Source organism: Schistocerca americana, chromosome 3 (assembly GCF_021461395.2).
Source record: "Schistocerca americana isolate TAMUIC-IGC-003095 chromosome 3, iqSchAmer2.1, whole genome shotgun sequence".
Taxonomy (NCBI): domain Eukaryota; kingdom Metazoa; phylum Arthropoda; class Insecta; order Orthoptera; family Acrididae; genus Schistocerca; species Schistocerca americana.
The window spans coordinates 206,882,170-206,901,496 of record NC_060121.1 but is presented as its reverse complement, the minus strand read 5'-3'; the positions used below and the strand labels follow the sequence as shown (position 1 = coordinate 206,901,496).

Sequence of the window (19,327 nt, the reverse complement as noted above, 5' to 3'; positions counted from 1 at the left end):
GTTTCCTGCCGCATCCAGCGGTGGCGCGCGGGCTCTTTCTTCTGCAGCTCAACCTAAGAAGTACGCGGTTTGGCTCTTGGCCGCGGAATACGCCCGTTATTACAGGGAGCGCACCTCGTTAGAGGCGGCGATAAGTTGTCTGAACAAAGGGCCCAGCGGCGCCCCGGCGGCAGATAGAGGAAGTGAACTGGACGCCCTTATCTGCGGCGCGGTCAGTCGGAACGACCCCACGGCGCCAGGCGCCGCGCCGGCCTAGCCTACCCAACACGAACGGCTCTGCCCTCCGCTGCGCACCAAGCGCCACACGATACACAGCTATCGGCAACGCATTCATCAACCCCATGCTCGCTCTGAATATTTCAGTACTGTTATCCTATAAATAGGTTATGATGGCTAGGGTTTCTGAGGGACTCCCAAGTGCGTTTGCTAGTCCTTATCCTCATAACCAACGAAACAGTAGGAAAATTTTGAGAGTAAAGCATATGTTCGGATCAAGAGCTGTGATTCTGTCACAAGAAATGACTTACGATCAACAGTTAACCGAAATGTAGAAAATGCAAAGGCGAAGGTAGAGCGGCGGGAAGAATTTTCCTCCAGAGTAAGAGCTAGCGTTTTTTATCCTGCGACTCGCTTTTCTTGGCCCCCAGCCCCCTCCCTGCTGAATTGACACAGAGGATATCGTAGAAAGGAAAATGCACTCAGTGTATGATTCGTGACAAGAACATTGAAACATATTTCTAGTACAGAAAGTTAGGGCTTTGCGATTATGTCTGGGCTGGGGTGGAGCTGGGTATGACCCCCCCCCCCCCTCTCCCTGAGGCGGAACAAGTGGCCGGAGGAGTCCTCTCCCCATTTCCAATTCATGGACCAACTACTAAAATGGGTGCTTTAAATCAAGTGGTTATAAACACTTTCTCACACGAAGGTTGTCGTTGCATCTTCAAGCTAGATCTGTGGATTGATTCTTCAAGACAGTCTGCACAGTTGGCCAAGTGTGTCTCGGCAAGCTTCAAGGTTATGGCGGACTCAGAAGACAGTTCTTCAGATGCAATGTGAATGGTCCTACTACAGTATGTAGCCATGTGTCAGGTAAGTACAAACAATATGGATGCGACATAAGGCTGCAGCTTTCTTTGACGAGGCCAAAGCCATGTTATTTTCTCTTCCTATAGGCTTCTGTGGTTCGGGGTTCGTTGGGTCGGTTAGTCGTCATCCACCCTTCTCCCCATTTTTGTAAGATACTACCTGTGAGATTTACCCGTAAGTTAGATTCTTTATTGGCAACAGTTCCATTGTAAGGCCTTTTTCGCCAATTTATCAGCAGGATTATCAACTGCAATGCCTACAGACTCTGCATCCAAACTAATACCAATGAGGGTTCCTGTACTCCTGAGGTAGTATAAAAGTTCGTGAATGGCGGTGACCAAATGAGAAGTCAGTGAATAATTTCACGACCCTTCTAACTGAGGGACCCACTGCACAGGAGAACGTTTCTAGCAGGTTGAGCTTGTGTATCTGGGATAGCTGCGTCTATTGCTAAATCCGTAGTGTAGATGCAGCAGACAGTGGGGAGTGTTGTTCATAACATAACTGTCGATAACTGCGTAGCCCATTTTCTCATCATTCTCGGAGATGTCGGTATACTTTGGACAGAACGTTGCGCAGTCGTCGAGGCCGTAACAGAAAGTACGGCGAATGTTAACCGTTTATCATCCTGAAGGCCGCACCGGAGATATATTCGTATTACAGGATGAGAAATACGTTATGGGGATCGTGACAGTCACTAAATCTGAAACAGAATGTGCTCTTTCTGGGCGTCTCGGACAGCGACTGGTGGAGTGAGGGGCGAGAGTGTTCTCCGCCGAAGGATAATTGTAAGAATTCTACCCCGGAGCCTTTGAGATGGAGACGGTGGCACAGGAAGTAGCTTGGAAAAAAACTAGCAATGAAGTGGAGAGCTGTGATGAGAAAAGGTGTGGGATTCCGGGCTCGGTGCCAGATGTACACATCCTCATCTGGTAGCCTCAAGGTTCAGCACAACACCATAACAACATGCACTGGGATCACCGTGTTACCAGAGTCAGGGTTGAAAGAGTGCTACGCGAGGAAACATCCAGGTACATCTCCACGCCACTCGCGTGCGGCAGGCGTGGTCACATTAACACTTTCTAATAGCAGATTACTATGTTTTAGAATTATATCAACACAGCTTACAGCGTGATACCAACCGAGGCATAATGTAACAACACACTTAATAAATTACTAACTCAAACATATGAAATATGGATAGTATCCTCACCTTATTGGGCAGAATACATCTACGATCAGTTACAACATTTAATAAAAGATGTAATATGATCTGCTACAGAACGTAAGCTGCAGGTCAGAACTCAATGCTAGCGTATAAATGAACTATTAACCAAAAAGAACGGTGCAATGCATGGCCCCCTAGTGAAGTGGCCTAACACTTAACGCATGGAATTGCATACAGAAGAACGCAATTAAAATCACCCCCCCCCCCCCTCCAACAGGCGATCCAGGTTTAGGTTCTTCACATTCTCCCTAAACCGTTTACGGCAAATGGTTCTTCTCTGGCGTGGACACGGACGATTCCTTGTCCCTATCCATCCCCCAATCCAGGCTTGCGCTCTGGTTCTAAGAGACCTCGCCTCCGATGGAACGTCAAACATCGATCTTGCTTCTCATTACTGCTTTAATGGCTTTTCTTCCCTGTGACAGTTCACGCGATTAGTTAAGACTTTAAAAGGTTCAATCAAAACCCCCGTGGCGGAGATGACAGGACTATGTCCTACGATAAAGGTCCACGCCATTTAACATAATTAGGAGTGCTCGACGTTTCTAATGTTGACAGTATGAAGACACCGTCCCCCACCCCCTTTCCCTTTCTATTTCATTCAACGATGGTGCCGGGGAATAGAGGTAGCTGCTACATTTCCGTATAAAACCGAGTGTTCTAACTGTCTTAGTCGTCACGCGATATAACGGTTAAAGAATGTTGTGTTTCTTTACTGACTTTGGAAGGATGGCTCCGGGTATTTTGTATGACTCCTCGAAATGCAAGTATTTTTAGTAACATTTACAACCGCAGTTCATGGGGAACTTCAAACTACTGTAGCACGATTCTGACCTTGTGAAATACCTTTATCCCGCTGGAAGATGGCATCGCCGTCAAAGATATCGAGGGCGAAAGGCTGTAGTTGGTCCGCAATAATTTTCCCCTAGTCCACAACCACCATAGAGCCTTCGATTACTGTCACAAGTCCCATGGAAGCCCAGGTGAATGTCGTCCATAGCTTAATACTGACCCCACTGACGTGCGTCCATGCGTGGCGCATGTTTCGAGCAACCATTCAGCTATATGACAGCGTATCCGGAATCGATCATCGCCCAGATATAACAAGAAAAGCATCCGATCAATTGTCACGTTTCCAATATAGATGATATCGCGCTCACCAGAATCTGAAGTGACGCTCCAAAACACTTGTGTCTGCACTAGTATTGTACTCTGCAGTCAGATCTGCTAGAGATAGCCGAACATTCTGCCGTACGGAGCGGGCAAGCCTCGGACCTTAACGTTCTGTCATCAGATGCTGACTTCCATCACGTCGCCTACTCACGGGTTCGCCATCCTTGAACCACTTCCCATATAAGCTCGCCATAGTAGCACGCGAACGGCCGTGCCAGGCCATAACGATACGCCCTCTGTCAGTCAAAGTTTCATATGTCAATGGATCTCATTTGTGCCCCATATCGATAGAATGATCCTGCCATTTGTCTCCGCCTCCACTTTTATACGTTCCGTTATCATGCCTGGTGCCCAAAATGTGACCAGGAGACATTCAGTCTCGCTGTGATCAGTTGTCTTTATGTTTTGGCTGATCAGAGTATTTAAAGCCAAACTATTCTAAAAAGTCGTGTGCCTAAATGTGCTATACTTTAAATAACACTTTTAAACTTTACCTTAACCCAACATTTTCATGTCAAGACATAGCATTCAATTCGATAATCTACACTGCCCAGACACACTAATGTGATCACTTGACAAAAGCCTGAATAACCACGTTTTGCAGTGTGCGACCTGCAGCAGGAGTGTCAATGGAGTTCTGTAAACCACACACAGAGATGTGGACCCATGCCGATTCCACAATGTCGGAGCCAACTACATTTCTCGGTTGAGGATCCATTGTGCCAAGAGCCCCACAGATTCCCAACTGGGTTTAAATGGAGGGGGGGGGGGGGGGGGGGGAGTTTGGTGGCTAGGGGAGTATGGCGAACTCATCCTGATGCTCTTCGATCCACGCACGTACGCCAAGCTGTCTGACACGTTGTATCGTGTTACTGGTGGATACCATGGTGCTGATGAAATATAAACTGCACGTAGGGGTGGACATGGTCTCCAATGATAGAGACATACTTGTCTTGATTCATTGTGCCTTCCAGAATCACGAGATCATCCACGAAAAGCTATGAAAACATTCTCCAGACAATAATGCTCCCTCGCGGTTGCAAGGTGTTCGCTTTCAGACGTTCCACGCTGTATACGCCAACGGCCGTCTGACCCCGATTTATCTGAGAATGTCACCTGTCGCCACACTCATGTCCATCTAATTGCGGCACTGGCGTGAATTCCGGCCTTTGTCGTCAATGAACAGCAATCAGAATGGGTACATGAACCGGGCGACTGCTGCAACGCTCGTTGAGGGGCCACTCAACACTGTTGGTAGCTCCTTGGTTCATCAGTGCGCTCACTTAACAGATGCCGGTCTATTCGTCGCTCGCATCTTCAGCGGCGTCGTTCACCCCTGTCATCTACAGTCCTTGGTGCCTCACAGTTTCCTCCGTACCAGTTTTGGATAGCGCCATTTTGTCACGCACGGTATACTTTAACTAAGTAGCAAGCGAACAGTTTACGAAGCTGACCGTTTCGGAAATGCTTCCACCTTTGGCCCGAAAGCCAATGATCATGACCTCTTTGACATCAGATAAATCGCTCCGTTTCTGCATTTCGACAACGACTGCATTGTTTTCCGCGTCCTCCGGACACACTTTATATACCCTCCACTGCTAGTGCTGTCAGCTGCCTTCTGTGAGTGGTTATTGCACTTCGACGTCTAACACAGGTGGTGGTCACGGTAATGTAACTGGACCGTGTAATTAGTTTCGTGACGCTGAACTGGAAATTAAAAAATTCAACAAGTCTCGATCATAGCACTAGAGACGGGTGTGTGTGTGTGTGTGTGTGTGTGTGTGTGTGTGTGTGTGTGTGTGTGTACGTACTTCGTTGCTCGTACCTACATTGTTGCTGTGGTATTTTTTTTTTTTTTTTCCTCGCAGTCTGAGAATCCACTGTCACCCTCACTTGCTCTGCAAGCGAGGCGAGCGAAAGTTTTAACGAAAGCAGTTTCTGTGGGGAGTGTCATCTTACCAGGCGATGATTAAAAGGAACGACCGACCTCGGACGCGTCCCCCTGACGTTATTCAGCCGCGTGGCGCCGCTGATTAGCAGTGGTGTATGAAACCGCCTACCGGACAAACGAGCACATTGTCTTAATGCCTGTAAGAGTTAGCGCCGTTTAATTAAGTGGAGTGATCACGTAGGCGTGTCCGCTGGTAATGAGCGGCGCATCGACCGGCGCCGAGTCCGCAGACTGCTCTCTCCGGCGGAAATAGCGCCGCAGTAAAGACGCTGCAAACACATCCCAGTTCCGTGTCCAATCAGCGAAAGTTCCCGCTCGCTCCAAATGAACCCCGAGTTCCCAACCCTGTTTTGAAGAGCAACTCTCTTTATGAGTAGAGCTGTCTCGTTAGTCTTCTCTTTCAGAAAACCACGTACAGCAGAAATTTTCAACTATTCGGGCAAAAAAAAATCTGTCGTACACAAAGAACGTACTATTTCCATTCCTCATATTCCACCTGATGTGCAGGATATACTACACTACTGGCCGTTAAATTTGCTACAAGACGAAAATGACGTGCTGCAGAAGCGAAATTTAACCGACAGGAACAAGACGCTGTGATATGCAAATGATTGGCTTTTCAGAGCATTCATTCACAGAAGGTTGGCGCCGGTGGCGACACTTACAACGTGCTGACATGAGGAAAGTTTCCAACTGATTTCTCATACACAAACAGAAGTTGACCGGCGTTGCCTGGTGAAACGTTGTTGTGATGCCTCGTGTAAGGAGGAGAAATGAATACCATCACGTTTCCGACTTTGATAAAGATCGGATTGAAGCCTATCGCGGTTGCGGTTTATCGTATCGGGACATTGCTGCTCACGTTGGTCGAGATTCACTGTTAGCAGAATATGGAATCGGTGGGTTCAGGAGGGTAAAACGGAACGCCGTGCTGGATCCCAACGGCCTCGTATCACTAGCAGTCGAGATGACAGGCATCTTATCCGCATGGCTGTAACGGATCCTGCAGCCACGTCTCGATCCCTGATGGGACGTTTGCAAGACGACAATCATCTGCACGAACAGTTCGACGACGTTTCCAGCAGAAGGGACTATCAGCTCCGAGGCGATGGCTGCTGTTACCCTTGACGCTGCACCACAGACAGGAACGCCTGCAATGGCGTACCCAATGACGAACCTGGGTGCACGAATGGCAAAACGTCATTTTTTCGGATGAATCCAGGTTATGTTTACAGCATCATGATGGTCGCATCCGTGTTTGGCGACATCGCGGTGAACGCCCATTGGAAGCGTGTATTCGTCATTCCTATACTGCTGTATCACCCTGCGTGGTGGTATGGGGTGCCATTGGTTACATGTCTCTGTCACCTCTTGTTCGCATTGACGGCACTTTGAACAGTGGACGTTCCACTTCAGATGTGTTACGACCCGTGGCTCTACCCTTCATTCGATCCCTGCGAAACCCTACATTTCAGCAGGATAATGCACGACCGCATGTTGCAGGTCCTATACGGGCCTTTGTGGATACAGAAAATGTTCGACTGCTGCCCTGGCCAGCACATTCTCCAGATCTCTCACCAACTGAAAACGTTTGGTCAATGGTGGCCGAGCAACTGGCTCGCTACAATAGGCCGCTACAATAGGCCAGTCACTACCCTTGATGAACTGTGGTATCGTGTTGAAGCTGCCTGGGCAGCTGTACCTGTGCACGCCATCCAAGCTCTGTTTGACTCAATGCCCAGGCGTATCAAGGCCGTTATTATGGCCTGAGGTGGTTGTCCTGGGTACAGGTTTCTCGGGATCTATGCACCAAAATTGCGTGAAAATGTAATCACATGTCAGTTCTAGTACAATATATTTGTACAATGAATACCCGGTTATCATCTGCATTTCTTCTTGGTGTAGCAATTTTAATGGCCAGTAGTGTAAATGAGAGGCGAAGTACCGTCAGACTTTAGGAAGAACGTGGTAATTACAATGCCGAAGAATACAAGCGCCGACACGTGTGAATAAGCTCACCTGACAAAAAGTGACAAAACCTTTACAGAAATGATTACAAGCATTATTTAATAAAGTATAATTGTGCCCCTGGAGTTGAAAATGGCCTGTATTCGGGTTAGGAAGCGAGTCCACAAGGTTGTGCAGGTACGTCGCATTCAAGTTAAGCCACTTGCTGACAATTTGATCGCGCTATTCTACATAATTGCAGTGATGCTGATTCAGCGTTTAGCCCGCCGTTCCAACATGTCCCACAGATTTTCTATAGCATTCATTAAGAAGTCTGTCACATATTATTCCAACCCGATGAACTTCGCTGTTGTCATCTTTTATCTGCCTCTGTGAGCGATGGCCCCCTTGCAAGGTGACCGACTGCAGGTGTTCATCGCATGCAGCTCTCGTCGCCATGTTCTCTTGGTAACAGGTTGGGATGGACCTTCATTCACTGCCTGCAGCAATTCCTGTCTGGTTTGGAAGATTTAGAGTCATAAATCTTGACTCCCTCTCCGTCGGGTTCTTTTTCCAATAAATTCTGATGTCGTGTTTCTTAGCCATGTGGGTTACACCACTGCTTGTAGACACGAATAGTACCCCGCGAAAGACCAACAAATCCATCAACTTCATACACCGTATGGCCATGGGCAGGGCCCAAATACAATTGCCCCTTTTTGCCACTCCGTCACGTCCTTACATTTACCCACATTTACGTGCAATGTACGCTTGAAGCGTAAGTGTGTCTGATCGCCATCATGCTTCTGTAGGCAGTGCACGGGTGGTTTACCACATGCAAGGTCCGGTGACCTTACTCTTGAACCATCAGCTTAGTACGTCACACTTAACTTACCACTCACCCTAGAATATAGGTTGGAGAATATTAACATACACTTACAGCAATTGCAGATTTAGAGAAAGCTTTTGACAATGTTGATTGGTCTACACTCTTTGAAATTCTTACTTGCACAGAAACAGAAATCGGACGGGTATTATAACAGTCGAGTGACATGAAAAGGAAGTAGTAGTAGTAGTAGTAGTAGTAGTAGTAGTAGTAGTAGTAGCAGCAGCAGCAGCAGCAGCAGAGAAGGAAGTGAGATATGGCCGTAGCATATCCCTTACGTTATTGAATTTAGAGAGCGGTTGAATTTAGAGAGCGCTTGAATTTATAGAGTGATTCTAAAAGGATTTTGAAATTTCAGTTACATATACCATATTGAGAAGACTTATACAGGTACCAGTGTTGTCGTGTTAGTACTAAAATATTGCAGGTTTACCTGATATTAAATTTTTGGTTCGTCGTTAAACCATGCGAGTAAGCAATGTCTCACCATTCTCGATCCTACGTAACATTTCTGCACAAAAAGCGTTACGTGCCTTCTTGTATGCGTCTGTAAGAGCGTGTAACAATGACAGTCAGTGTGGCTTCAAGTTCTGCCTTTTTCGTGAAACTCCCCACACAGTTGACTGAGGAATTCCAAACTCTCGCAACGCGCCATGCGTCGATTTCCTGTGACTGCGAAGAAATACTCACTGTCGGTCGACGACGGTCTCAGGGACTTGTGAGCGGCCTGTAGATTTGTTATGACCAATGTTAAAACTAGTTTGAAAGGATTTCCGATGCCAGGAGTAAATTTTAGTCCGCCTAGGTGGTTGCTTATTGTAATCGGTACGATAAGATGAATCCTTGTTACTGACTATTTCTTCCACCCAAAACACGCAACGAGTACGTTCAGGTCCTGTGAAGTCTACAATTTTTCTTTTTTAACTTTCTGTCGTTCCTAGTCCCACAATTCGGTATTACAACAAAACGTTGATAAAACTTTTGCTACAATATGGTATCTTAACCACATATTGAAGTTGTTTCAATAAAATTCTACACCACCCAGAGAAATTTGGAAACTGAATTGAAGTTCACAATGGTACTCGTGCGAAACTTTGCATTTTTACAGTTTTAAACACTGTACTGACAGTGTAAGTGTAGTCGTTGGGATAAGGGAGCTGTCGGACTGAAAACATCTTAAAAATGAACCGAATAACGTGAAATAATAATCACGGATCAACAAGTCATTCTTTTACAACCATTTTCATGAATCCAAAAATGTATTTTGCATTCAGAATGTTTGTACCAGCTTATTTGTCGGGCAGATATCATGGACTGCCAGTAGCGCCACATAGCCTATGAATGTTACTGGAAAAACATTCTTCAATTACAGTAAGCACGTTAGGCAGTAGTAGCAATAAGCAGATCACTTACTTTAGGAACGTCAACTTTTACGACGAGCGGAGATAATGAACAATGGCAGTGGTCCTAGTTATCTGTGACAATGCTGTACACAAATTATCCAGTTAATAAGTACTTTAAAAGATATACAGTAGTATTTTTAATTAGATAATGTGGAAAGGGAATCTTGTATGTGGTTAATAAATTAGCTTCGTAAAACGTAAGTATGAAGCTGGGCATCCAAGATGCTCCTTTGCCTATGATAGCTGGAAGCCTTTATGTCAACATTTTCCACACGGAATATGTTTTAGCGCCGATCACTATGCAATTTCAGAAGCCGGTTAAATGCTCTTTCTAATGATACTTAGTACATATAGAGAGGAAAGGATGTCGAATGGAGTAGTAACTTTTATCTATCCTGAAGCCTGAAGGAACTGTCAATTTTTTGATCGAAGGATGTGTGGAAAGTTAAAATTGTAGAGGGTGAGCAAGGTTTGTACACAGTAAACAAATTCAAATAAATGTTGTTTCCTTTAATTATTCAGAAATGAAAAGGCTTGTACAAGGTGGACTAGCATGGAGAGCCCCATCAGACCTGTCTTTGGGCTGAAGAACAAAACAACAACTTCCAATGTACACAACAAGCCAACGGCCTTGCCGCAGTGGCAACACCGGTTCCCGTCAGATCACCGAACTTAAGCGCTGTCGGGCTGGGCTAGCACTTGGACGGGTGACCATCCGGTCTGCCAGGCGCTGTTGGCAAGCGTGGTGCACTCAGCCCTTGTGAGGCAAACTGAGGAGCTATTTGATTGAGATGTAGCGGCTCCGGTCTCGGAAACTAACATACGGCCGGGAGAGCGATGTGCTGACCACATGTCCGCCCCTCTATATTCGCATCCAGTGACACCTATGTGCTGAGAATGACACGGCGGCCGGTCGGTACCGTTGGGCCTTCTGGCCTGTTCGGGAGGAGTTTAGTTTTTAATGTAAACAACAACTATTTTTACTATTTTCTTAGTATGTAAGCTTCGTATATGCGAATAATTAAAATGCTTGTTTCATTGTCGTCAGTGTGTCCCCGCACCTTCTATTACCCAAGAATCCTCAATAATCTGTATAACTTCGCATTTTACTGTGAGTATATTAGATACGTTGTAAATTCACACATATGTCTATACCCGCTCTGCGAGTCGCTCTGAAAGCTTTGAGGAAAGCTTGTGACGTCGACATGAGCTCTGCGAAGCCACTGGAGATCTGCATGTGGGTTTTGCAAGATTGTTTTTAATAAGGCAGCAGCACCTACAGTTTTACGACCGGAGAGAAAGTTGTCTCAAACTGGTTCCGCGGAAGACACGCGACGCTAGCGAGCACCATCACCAGGACAACATACCTGCTCTATGACTGCAGTCAGTTTCACTTTCCTCTGGCAGACAACGGCCGTTTCGCATCCTATAACGAACAGGGCTTTATCTGTCTACACTAACAGTAGCTACGAAAAACTGAACGACGCTTAATACGAAATCTTACCGGTCCTGAGCGGACATTTAATTCATTTCGAAACGAAGCCCGCTATTAACCCTCTATTCAAATGGCCACATTTCGGGACAAAAATTTTTGCTTCTTGAGGGGCAAGTGGTTATGTCAAATGAGAGCCGCAGTTATGTCAACGCATACATTACGTAACACTGATTTTTGTACCACTGAAGTCACTATTATTACTACTTGAATGAAGCCATGTGACTAAACTCAAAAGCCCGCATCATCCACGGATGTTGCATCATCAGAAAGCCCCTCCCGTCCGAGTCTATTATTAAGCTTGCCAGTAATTAATGGCCGCTGGTGAAAGGGGAACCGACCCCGTGTCAGCAGGATTTTTCCCCCTCAGTTGACTCCCCTTGAAGGGGTGATTCGCCCACGCCGACGGGTCCTTCCGCTTTGCCCTCCTTCTATACGTTGTGACATCGATATAAACAGGCACTGAGAATTCCTGAGATGACAACACACTTCTGTTACCAACGGTGGCGCCACTTCAACGGTTCTGAACAGCGGATGTTAATAACGGCCTGTTCGCCATTACATCATCTGTGGCGGACACGTGTAGAGAGCGAAGACGCGGGGCAAGAAGTGTTATCGGGCGCGCTGTGAAGAATTTGTCAACGCCCTGATCGACTGGTGAAGCGTCGTCTTTTCGTTATACACAAACGAAGAATAGCATAGAATACGATTGTGGAACATATGGAGTACAACAACATTACGACACACAGCCAGCAATGATCCAAGAGAATTCAGATTTTGTGAAACCATAACGCTACCACCAGGGGATCTCAAGTTGATCCCAAATTCCTTGATTTCCAGAGCGTCGTATAATGTAACTGTATGCGTACATCTAAATCATTACTGTGTAATTCGCATTAGAGTTTGGCAGAAATTTCACATAGCTATATGGTGTACAACTTTGCTTCCGCCGATTGGCGAAAGGTGGCGCCAACGGTAAGTAGCGGCCGAAAGAAACAGTTCGCGGACGTCAGACAGTTAGCTTGGACCTCGGTCAACATAGCCTCATTCAAACATTAGTCTATTTGTATCTGCGTCATAAAGTTATTCTTGGTTGAAAATGTCAGTTTACGAGCCTAATTCTCGTCATTTGCGTAAGGTGTTACTGTTTTGTTTCGATATGAAGAAAACAGAGGCTGAGTCTCATCGAATGCTCTGAAGTACGTATGATAAGGACGCTATTAGTGAAAGAACGTGTCTTTAGTAGTTTCAACGCTTCAAGAACGGTGATTTTACCGTCGTAGACCGGCATAGGGTGGAAGAGAGAATGTTTTCGAAGACGCAGAACTGGAGGCATTGCTGAGTGAAGACTCGCGTCAAACTCAATAAGAATTGGCACGATTAGTGAGAGTGACACAGCAATCCATTTTAAAACGTCTCAAGGCTAGGGGAAGAAAGAAGGAACTTGGGTGCCGTGTGAGCTGAAACCAAGAGACGGTGAACGGCGCGCGCGTGTGTGTGTGTGTGTGTGTGTGTGTGTGTGTGTGTGTGTGTGTGTGTGTGTGTGTATATACAGTTGCTTCACAGTTAAAAACTGAAGGGATTTCTGCATCGCATTGTGTCCGGGGACGAAAAATGGGCTCATTACGATAACCCTAAACGAAAAAAAATCATGGGGATATCCTGGCCATGCTTCCACGTCTACGACCAAACCGAATATTCACGGCTCCAAGATAATGCTCTGCATTTGGTGGGACCAGCTCGGCGTCGTGTGTTACGAGGTGTTAAAACCAAGTGAAACCGTAACAGGTGCTCGTTATCGAACGCAATTAATGCGTTTGAGCAGAGCATTAAAAGACAAACGGCCGCAATACAGCGAGAGGCACGATAAAGTAATTTTGCAGGCGACAACGCTCGACCCCACGTTGCGGAAGAGGTCAGCATGTACTTAGAAACGTTAAAATGGGAAGTGCTACCCCACCCGAGCGTATTCTCTAGACATTGCTCCCTCTGACTATCACTTGTTTAGATCAATGGCACATGGCCTGGCTGACCAACACTTCCGATCTCATGAAGAAGTCACAAATTGGATCGATTCGTTGATCGCTTCAAAAGACGAACAATTTTTTCGACGCCGGATTCGTACACTGCCCGAAATATAGGAGAAAGTAGTAGCCAGCGATCGAAAATACTTTGAATGATACATGTGTGACCAATCTGTTTCACTAAAGCATCAAACGTGGGGGAAAAAAACTGCGGAAGCAAAGTTTTACACCTTGTAGTTTCAAACCATTTCTCTATCGTTCCACTCTCCAAAGGCACGTGGAAAAAACTACACCTGAATCTTTCCGTGCGACCTCTGATTTATTTTATCCCGATGGTCATTTCTCCCTAAGGAGTACCATTTCAGTCGTACGACTGGATTTATTATTTCTTATCTGTAAGTTTGCAGTTCGTAGTCATTAACAAAAAGTCATCTGGTGGAACCGAAGTTAAATCTGTGACTCCTGGGACTCCCAAAGGATGCGCTAAATACTTTCTGCTGTTCTATATCTATAAAAAGCTGTTTAGGAAACAATCTGAGCAGAATCCCTTTGATTGTCTTGACAGAATTTCAATGTCACTGGCAATCCTCGAAATTTGTATTTTTTCTCTCTGAAATTCTTGTTACAAAATTCTTCTTGGTTAGGTAACTGCTTGTTTGATGTACAAATTAAAGAAGTTGGTAGATAGACTACAACTCTTCTCAACTACGGCCTGCCTTTAGCATCCTTGACTGCTGTATGGTTTCTGTACATGTTTTAACTAACCTCTTCCATCCTGAATTTTATCCCTGATGGCTTCCGAATTCCCAAGGGCATGTTCTAATCAGAACTGTCTAAAGCTTTTTTCTGAAATGTCAATTACTGTAGTGTAATCTAGTGAATCTTTCAGACGATCTAACTGTACGTACACACTCATCGCTAGCTCGCTTCCATCTAGTAGCGTACATGCTTCATACTAGGTCGCCCGCCCGATTTCACTCACCGTGGTAAGCACGTTGCTCCCAAACACCTTCAAGGACAACAAGCTTCCACATTCTTTCGTAAGAATACAGCTATGCATTGTCCACGACACTATCTACCCGGTTTTTTCAGTTGTTGACCAACAGCTGCTGTTTTCTGGAAGTTTTATCAGCGACTAGCACTGTTGCGTTCACTATGAATCACGGTGCTCGACAATGTTGCAAAGACATGTTTACATGGAGAATGTTAACTTCATGTGGCACCGTCCTTTATCACCTGGCTGTTTCTATTGCCAAATAATAGCAGATACGCCTTGTATTCAAAATCTGTTACGAAAGTTGACCTGAAATACCACTGATACCTTACACTGGGAGAAGGTCGAAACGGAGTATGGACTGTCGGTTTCTGAGAAAAGTAAGACATGTAATCGCCATGGAACTGTTTTACAACAATTGGAGCTTATTTCGCAAAATGGCTTCTCTAACAGATAAGAAAGGCGGACAGGGGACATTGCCAAAGCTATCTCGACTGAAAACCGCCTAGGTAGAAAAGTTGTGCGCTTAAGATATATTATAAAAGCAATAAAACGACTCGGACCCCCCCCCCCCTCGATGTCTCCTGCTAATTTGGGCTTATTTGTTCTTTAGGTACCACTAGTCAGTCGAGTCTTTCCAACTGCTTATTACGCATCTTGCTTATTCATTTTTTGCTTCAGTGTTAGGTTTGTATTTTTTTGTAGATAAATTTAGATGTGATACTGCTTAATACTTTAGACTCGGCGGCTCAATGGCAAAATGCCACACTACGCATTCTAAGGTTTTGGTTTCGACCCCTATCAGGTCTATTATTTTTATCAGACACTGTTCACTTACTTTACCTCTTGCAATGTTTGGTAATGTCGAAAGTGTACAACAGTCCCGTAGCTGTGGGCCGACGCTTAAATAAAGGTCCTCCAGTAACCCCAGTAACTGGATGAGTACGTCGGTTCAAAGGTCAGACGAAGACATCTACATGGAACTATGCAAATCACACTTAAGTGCCTGGCAGAGCGTTCATTGAATCATTTTCACACTAACACACTATTATTTCACTCTCGAACAGCGCGCGGAAAAAGCGAACACCTATATCTTTCCGTGCGAACTCGGATGTTTCTTATTTTATTAAGATGATAGTTTCTCTCTCTGTAGGTCGGCGTAGTCAAAATATTTTTGGCTTCAAAGGGGAAAGTTGGTGATTGAAATTTCATGGGAAGATCCTGCGCAACGAGAAACGCCTTTGTTTTAATTTTGTCCACAATAAATCCTGTATCATGTCCGTGACACACACTCGCCTATTTCTCGATGTAAAAAAACGTGCAGCTCTTCTTTGAACTTTCTCGATGTACTCAGTTAACCCTGTCTGGTAAGGATCCCACACAGCGCAACAGTACTCCAAAAAAGAACGGGCGAGCGTAGTGCAGGCAGTCTCTTCAGTAGACATGTTGCATCTTCTAAGACTAAATGTTCCGCCAGTGAAATTCAGTCTTTGGTTCACCTTCCGCATAACATTTTCTACGTGTCCTTTCCCATTTTCTTTGTTCCTAATCGTATCTCTTAGGTATCCAGCTGAATTTACAGCCTTAGGATGTGATTGATTTACCGTGTAGCCGAAGTTTAACGGATTCCTTTTAGCACTCCTGTGTACGCAAGAGTTTATCACCTCCAATACGACTGTGGTTAGTTAAGAAAGCGCTGTGGTGTTCAAACCAGTACGACGCTGATGACGAATTATCTTTACTTATATTTGAAACACAAAATTTTCAATTTTTAATGAGTAAATTTGTGTACTATCGGCAATCACATGTCTTTTTCGTTTAGACTAATTCTTTGCTCGGCTGGGAAAGTAATATGGAACACACTTGACCCGCCCCTCCTGGAATATGGTCTACAAAGCCATATGACTTGCAACTGGTAAGTTTTAACAAGAACTATGTCGCGTAAGGTAGTTCCAGTACAGGCCCTGGTAAAGTTGGAGTTCCCAATTCACAACGTTTTGTATGTTGTTTTATTCGCAGACACAAATAGGGCACAGGATATTCATGCTGTAAACTTTAGGATATTAATTCTGTACGTGCTGCTTCTGTTTAAATATGTGTAACGATAAGAACCATTTTATATTTCTTAGGGTGCTATGAAATATCAGAGTATCGGTACGGGAAGTAATGAACAGTGTTGTGCAAAATAATCCTTCACGACTACTTTCATGAGACTTGAAATGAATGCGGTATTTATGCAGCATACAGGAGACGCAATAGCAGTTTTAGGAATTACCAATCGTAGGCATCCTATAACGAACTTAACAGAATTCAGTAGCCTAAACCAGTAATATTAAGTACGTACCCATTAGCTTGGAAAAACTTTTCATACAAAGATAGCACAGTTTATATTCAAAATGATGCTGATTACGCTAAAACAATGTGTCAAGATAAATTCTGCAGGTTAAGCTCATGACGGAACTAATGGCTGGCCATGGAAGATTCAGGAAACACCTGCACACAGTGGATACAGAGAAATAAGCCAGTAAATGGAATGTGATGGATTAAACCGCGAAGCATCGGAGGCCAAGACACAATATTTGGGTCATTACTTCCTGAAGAAACTGTCTGTAATGAAGACCTGGCAATGGATCTTTTACTACTACTACTACTACTACTACTACTATTTCTTGGTACTCGCTGGCTTTGCTATGAAGACATACAGAGAAACTGCACAATAAACTCAATTTCAGTGCAGGCAACAAACAGTGGTCTTGTTTTGTCTCATGAAGTACTCCAAATGAAGTACTCCAAATGAAGTACTCCAAATGAAGTACTCCAAATGAAGTACTCCAAATGAAGTACTCCAAATGAAGTACTCCAAATGAAGTACTCCAAATGAAGTACTCCAAATGAAGTACTCCAAATGAAGTACTCCAAATGAAGTACTCCAAATGAAGTACTCCAAATGAAGTACTCCAAATGAAGTACTCCAAATGAAGTACTCCAAATGAAGTACTCCAAATGAAGTACTCCAAATGAAGTACTCCAAATGAAGTACTCCAAATGAAGTACTCCAAATGAAGTACTCCAAATGAAGTACTCCAAATGAAGTACTCCAAATGAAGTACTCCAAATGAAGTACTCCAAATGAAGTACTCCAAATGAAGTACTCCAAATGAAGTACTCCAAATGAAGTACTCCAAATGAAGTACTCCAAATGAAGTACTCCAAATGAAGTACTCCAAATGAAGTACTCCAAATGAAGTACTCCAAATGAAGTACTCCAAATGAAGTACTCCAAATGAAGTACTCCAAATGAAGTACTCCAAATGAAGTACTCCAAATGAAGTACTCCAAATGAAGTACTCCAAATGAAGTACTCCAAATGAAGTACTCCAAATGAAGTACTCCAAATGAAGTACTCCAAATGAAGTACTCCAAATGAAGTACTCCAAATGAAGTACTCCAAATGAAGTACTCCAAATGAAGTACTCCAAATGAAGTACTCCAAATGAAGTACTCCAAATGAAGTACTCCAAATGAAGTACTCCAAATGAAGTACTCCAAATGAAGTACTCCAAATGAAGTACTCCAAATGAAGTACTCCAAATGAAGTACTCCAAATGAAGTACTCCAAATGAAGTACTCCAAATGAAGTACTCCAAATGAAGTACTCCAAATGAAGTACTCCAAATGAAGTACTCCAAATGAAGTACTCCAAATGAAGTACTCCAAATGAAGTACTCCAAATGAAGTACTCCAAATGAAGTACTCCAAATGAAGTACTCCAAATGAAGTACTCCAAATGAAGTACTCCAAATGAAGTACTCCAAATGAAGTACTCCAAATGAAGTACTCCAAATGAAGTACTCCAAATGAAGTACTCCAAATAAATGAAGTACTCCAAATAAATGAAGTACTCCAAATAAATGAAGTACTCCAAATAAATGAAGTACTCCAAATAAATGAAGTACTCCAAATAAATGAAGTACTCCAAATAAATGAAGTACTCCAAATAAATGAAGTACTCCAAATAAATGAAGTACTCCAAATAAATGAAGTACTCCAAATAAATGAAGTACTCCAAATAAATGAAGTACTCCAAATAAATGAAGTACTCCAAATAAATGAAGTACTCCAAATAAATGAAGTACTCCAAATAAATGAAGTACTCCAAGCAAATGAAGTACTCCAAGCAAATGAAGTACTCCAAGCAAATGAAGTACTCCAAGCAAATGAAGTACTCCAAGCAAATGAAGTACTCCAAGCAAATGAAGTACTCCAAGCAAATGAAGTACTCCAAGCAAATGAAGTACTCCAAGCAAATGAAGTACTCCAAGCAAATGAAGTACTCCAAGCAAATGAAGTACTCCAAGCAAATGAAGTACTCCAAGCAAATGAAGTACTCCAAGCAAATGAAGTACTCCAAGCAAATGAAGTACTCCAAGCAAATGAAGTACTCCAAGCAAATGAAGTACTCCAAGCAAATGAAGTACTCCAAGCAAATGAAGTACTCCAAGCAAATGAAGTACTCCAAGCAAATGAAGTACTCCAAGCAAATGAAGTACTCCAAGCAAATGAAGTACTCCAAGCAAATGAAGTACTCCAAGCAAATGAAGTACTCCAAGCAAATGAAGTACTCCAAGCAAATGAAGTACTCCAAGCAAATGAAGTACTCCAAGCAAATGAAGTACTCCAAGCAAATGAAGTACTCCAAATGAAGTACTCCAAATGAAGTACTCCAAATGAAGTACTCCAAATGAAGTACTCCAAGCAAATGAAGTACTCCAAATGAAGTACTCCAAGCAAATGAAGTACTCCAAATGAAGTACTCCAAATGAAGTACTCCAAATGAAGTACTCCAAATGAAGTACTCCAAATGAAGTACTCCAAATGAAGTACTCCAAATGAAGTACTCCAAATGAAGTACTCCAAATGAAGTACTCCAAATGAAGTACTCCAAATGAAGTACTCCAAATGAAGTACTCCAAATGAAGTACTCCAAATGAAGTACTCCAAATGAAGTACTCCAAATGAAGTACTCCAAATGAAGTACTCCAAATGAAGTACTCCAAATGAAGTACTCCAAATGAAGTACTCCAAATGAAGTACTCCAAATGAAGTACTCCAAATGAAGTACATACTATATAACAAGGAAAAA

At 43.8% G+C, this 19,327-nt stretch overlaps 1 protein-coding gene and 1 pseudogene across 6 annotated transcripts in view; one reads left to right on the top strand and one right to left on the bottom strand.

Moving 5' to 3' along the window:
- LOC124605323 (formin-like protein) overlaps positions 1–19,327 on the bottom strand; it is a 451,910-nt gene that overhangs the window by 318,055 nt on the left and 114,528 nt on the right. The window lies entirely within an intron of this gene.
- LOC124608147 lies at positions 10,296–10,413 on the top strand (annotated as a pseudogene).